This window comes from Mustelus asterias, unplaced genomic scaffold (assembly GCF_964213995.1).
Source record: "Mustelus asterias unplaced genomic scaffold, sMusAst1.hap1.1 HAP1_SCAFFOLD_900, whole genome shotgun sequence".
Taxonomy (NCBI): Eukaryota; Metazoa; Chordata; class Chondrichthyes; order Carcharhiniformes; family Triakidae; genus Mustelus; species Mustelus asterias.
In genome coordinates, this window is record NW_027590846.1 from 110,617 (window position 1) to 115,923 (window position 5,307).

Below are 5,307 nucleotides of genomic sequence, written 5' to 3' on the forward strand. Positions count from 1 at the left end.
TTCAATCGCTGAAGCCTTGTACCTCGTGCTTGATTGTCGCGCATCAATTTTATTGACAAACACAAAACTCTCGACAGTAAAGAGAGTATGGAGCAAATGCTGAAACCAGAGCGTCTGACGCTGGACCCACGTGCGGTCGGTGCCTCTAACACCTTCGACCACTGGTTGAAGTGTTTCGAGGACTACCTGGCAGCCTCTGCAGCAGTTACTACGGACGACGACAAACTCCAGGTCCTCCACGCGAGGGTAAGCGACACGGTCTATCTCGCGATTCGTGCGGCCACCACTTACCCGAGGGCCATCGAGCTCTTGAAGAAACGATACACGAGACCACCCAACGAGATTCACGCTCGTTACCTCCTCGCTACACGACGTCGGCAGTCGGGCGAAACCATGGAGGACTACGCCAATGAGCTCTTGCAGCTTGCCAGGGGCTGCGACTGCAAAGATGTGTCGGCTGAGCAATATATGTACGACCTCGCCCGAGATGCGTTTGTAGCAGGGGTAGGGTCCTCGTACATCCGGCTTGGGCTATTGGAGAAAGGGAACCTCAACTTGACCCAAGCGATGAAGATGGCTGAGATGCTGGAGGCAGCGTCGAAAAGCTTGGCTCTGTACCCCGAAGACCACGCGGAGACAACGTGGCAGGAGCAAGCACAAGTCCCTCCTCGCCCCACGGGCTCGCGCTCCCATATCGACCCGACGACGGCGGCAGCTCCAGGCGGCCAGCGATGCTATTTTTGCGGAGGAGCCAAGCATCCACGGCAACAGTGTCCAGCAAAAACGGCGATCTGCAGTCAGTGCGGTAAAAAGGGGCACTATGCTAAAGTTTGCAGGTCGAAGCCCAAGAACGGCAGTGCAGCCTGTGACCCTCCAGAGCGGAGACAATCTCCTTCGACGTCGCAGTACCCGCGAGGCCCGACCACGTGCGAATCCAGGACGGCGCCATCGTGGCTGACGGAGGAAGAGGATGACCACCAGGAGTCGCTACGCTTGGCGCCCTCACCCACGTGCGATTCATGGGGGCGGCCGTCATGGTCGATGACGACCAGGAGCGACCAGCAGGGGTCCTCAGTATCAACCTCGGCTGCATGCAGTGACGCCCGGGGGCCAACGGTGGCGTCGATCTCTCTGGACCAGACAAAGCATCACAGGCTTGACAGTTCGATGATGAACATCAAGGTAAATGGTCGTACTGTGTATTGTCTGTTTGACAGTGGGAGCACCGAGAGTTTTATTCACCCTGACACTGCAAAAAGGTGTGGACTCCGGGTTCTACCTGCCAAATAGACAATTTCTATGGCATCACGGTCCCGGTCTGTACCGATCCAAGGACGTTGTATGGTAACCCTAGAGGTGCAGGGCACAATTTACGAGCGATACAGGCTCCTTGTGTTGCCGCACCTTTGCGCGCCAATTCTCCTCGGACTAAACTTTATGGTCCACATGAAGAGTGTGATCCTACAGTACGGTGGGCCACTCCCTTCACTGGCAGTAGGGAATCAGCCGCAGCCTCCAAATTGCCCAAAGCGCCCCGCATGCAATCTTTCCACACTGAAGATCACCACACCTTCTTTATTTAAGAATCTGGTACCAGGCTGCAAGCCCATCGCTACTAAAAGTAGGCGTTACAGCGCTGAAGACCGGATCTTTATCAGATCTGAGGTTCAGCGGCTCCTCAAAGAAGGGATCATACAGCCAAGTGCTAGTCCGTGGAGAGCGCAGGTCGTGGTGGTTAAAAGCGGGAACAAACCCCGGATGGTCATCGACTACAGTCAGACCATTAACCGTTATACGCAGCTGGATGCGTATCCTCTCCCGCGCATATCTGATATGGTCAATCAGATTGCGCAGTACCGGGTGTTCTCCACCATAGACCTTAAGTCCGCCTACCACCAACTCCCCATCCGCCCAGAGGACCGACAATACACGGCTTTTGAGGCGGATGGTCGTCTATATCAGTTTCTTAGGGTTCCATTTGGTGTCACCAATGGGGTCTCGGTCTTCCAGCGTGCTATGGACCGAATGGTGGACCAGAACGGGTTGCGGGCTACCTTCCCGTACCTGGATAACGTCACCATCTGCGGCCATGACCAGCAGGACCATGACACGAATCTCCAAAACTTTCTGCGCACTGCATCTCGCCTGAATCTGACCTATAACAGGGAGAAGTGCGTATTCCGTACGCGCAGGTTAGCTATCCTTGGATACGTGGTGGAAAACGGGGTCATCGGCCCTGATCCAGACCGTATGCGCCCCCTTACTGAACTTCCCTTGCCCGCTAGCACAAAAGCACTGAGGAGATGCCTCGGCTTCTTTTCTTATTATGCGCAGTGGGTCCCCAACTACGCGGACAAAGCCCGTCCGCTCATCAAGTCCACGACCTTCCCACTCACGCCGGAGGCCCAATTGGCCTTCAAGGCTTTGAAAAGCGACATTGCGAAAGCCACGATGCACGCGGTGGATGAATCCATCCCTTTTCAGGTGGAAAGTGATGCATCGGATTTCGCCCTGGCCGCCACACTAAACCAGGCAGGCAGGCCCATCGCGTTTTTTTCCCGCACCCTTCAAGGTCCCGAAATTCGGCATTCAGCGGTGGAGAAGGAGGCTCAGGCCATTGTGGAGGCCATCAGACACTGGCGCCATTACCTGGCGGAGAAGCGGTTCACTCTGATCACGGATCAACGATCCGTGGCGTTTATGTTCAGTAATACGCAGAGGGACAAGATCAAGAATGATAAGATCTTGCGGTGGAGAATTGAGCTCTCCACCTATAATTACGATATTATGTATCGTCCAGGGAAGCTCAATGAGCCCTCGGATGCCCTCTCGCGCGGAACATGCGCTATCATGCAGGAGGACCGCTTGAAGGCCCTCCACAATGACCTGTGCCATCCTGGAGTCACTCGACTCTACCACTTCATAAAAGCCCGCAACCTGCCCTACTCGGTGGAGGATGTCAGGTCAGTAACGAGAAGCTGTCGGATTTGCGCGGAATGCAAACCGCACTTTTATCGACCGGACCGGGCACAATTGGTCAAGGCCACTCGCCCCTTCGAGAGGCTGAGTGTGGATTTTAAGGGCCCCCTTCCCTCAACGGACCGGAATGTCTATTTTCTCAATATCATAGATGAATACTCCCGGTTCCCGTTTGTTGTCCCCTGTGCGGACACGTCGACTGCCACAGTGATTAAGGCATTCAGTGATCTTTTTACCCTGTTCGGGTACCCCTGCTACATACATAGTGACAGGGGCTCGTCGTTCATGAGTAACGACTTGAGGCAATTCCTGCTCTCATACGGGATTGCCTCTAGTAGAACCACGAGCTACAACCCTAGGGGTAACGGACAGGTGGAGAGGGAGAATGCTACAGTCTGGAAGGCTGTCCTATTGGCGCTGAAGTCCAGGGGCCTTCCAGTCTCCCGTTGGCAGGAGGTCCTTCCAAATGCGCTTCATTCCATTCGCTCCCTCCTGTGTACGGCAACCAATGCTACTCCCCACGAGAGGATGTTCTCATTCCCTCGGAAGTCGTCCTCGGGGATCTCCTTACCAGCCTGGTTGACGTACCCAGGACCCGTCCTTCTGCGGCGACATGTGAGGGCCCGCAAGTCCGACCCCTTGGTCGAACCGGTCCAATTCCTCCACGCCAACCCTCAGTATGCCTATGTGGCATATCCTGACGGGCGAGAGGACACGGTCTCGATTCGAGACCTGGCGCCCGCAGGGGACGTTGCAACTCCTGTCGCTCCTATACCCCCTGTCACGAACCCCCTTTCACTTCTTTCTTCCCCAGACGTGGCGCGGTCAGCACCGGGACCAGTGCATAACAGTTATACTCCCATGTACAGCTTGCCTGAGACTCGGAGATCGGCGCCACCACAGAAGGTTCCAGGATCCCCTGCACCACCGCCTCACCAGGGTCAACCGGCCTGGGAGTCCTCGAGGGGACAGCCGGACGCTGTTTTGGAGAGAACGCCACCGCAAGCACCTGCTCCGGTGTCGCAACCGATGTTGAGGAGATCACAGCGACGGTGCGGTCCTCCAGACCGTCTGGACTTGTGAATTTTGTATATATGTGACCTGTTTTCGCACCCCGCCGGCCTTTGTTTTTAAAGGAGGGGTGAATGTGGTGAACCATCGTTGGTTACCACTGTGGGGTTATTCCAATGTTACTGTTGGGTTAGGGTGTTGCCACTGTGGGGGTTGTTATAATGTTGTTGGGTTAGGGTGTTTACACTGTGGGATTAATATACCTGTGGTGGATGTTGTTATGGCACATCCCGGTCGGGCCCCGCCTCCTGGGGAGAGGTATAAGACCCTCTGCTCAGGCGGGACCCCTCCAGTCTGGATTGGTGTACTCGTGTTAGATAGTTCCATTGTTTGTCAATAAAAGCCTTCAATCGCTGAAGCCTTGTACCTCGTGCTTGATTGTCGCGCATCAACACCCCAGTGCATAATCTTGTCAGATAGCTTTGCCACGATTCATGGCCCCCTTTGTTCACTCCTTGAATGGTCTGGTAGTGTTGTATATTCCGATGTCTGGTTTGCAGCCATTTTGTTTGAATGTAACATTTTAAAATAATACTGTCTTTAAAATGTCCGTTGTTCCACTTGAAATTGGCCATGTTGTATCAGGTTTAATATAATGTCTGTGTATCCGAATGGAGTTCATCCAAATGATCGATTTGCTGTATCTTGCAGAAAGAAAGATTAGGAGGTGCCTGATGAAATTATCAAAGATATAGACGGCATGGTGGTACTGCTGTCTTACAGCACCAGAGACCTGGGTTCATTTCCAGCCTTGGGTGACTGTCTGTATGAGTCCTAATTGGCCTTCCAGAAGGAAAAAAAAGGTTCAGTCCAGTTTGCACATTCTCTCCGTGTCTGTGTGGGTTTCCTTGGGTGCTCCGGTTTCCTCCCACAGTCCGAAGATCTGCAGGTTAGGTGGATTGGCCATGCGAAATTGCCCCTTAGGTTTCAAAGATGTGTAAGTTAAATGGATTAGCCATGGTAAATGTGTGGGGATAGGGGATAGGGAAGAGGGGATAGGGCTTGGGTGGGATGTTCTTATGGAGAGTTAGTGTGGATTTGATGGGTCAGATGGCCTCTTTTTGCACAGTAGTGCTTCTATAGTTCCATATATGTTTTAGAGTCATAGAGTCATTGAGGCTTAGAGCATGGAAACAGGCTCTTGTCCATGCTGCCTTTTTTTAAACGACTAAGCTAGTCCCAATTGCCCGCACTTGGCCCATATCCCTCGATGGCCATCCTTTGAAGGCATGCCTGTAATGACAATAGGTCTTTGAA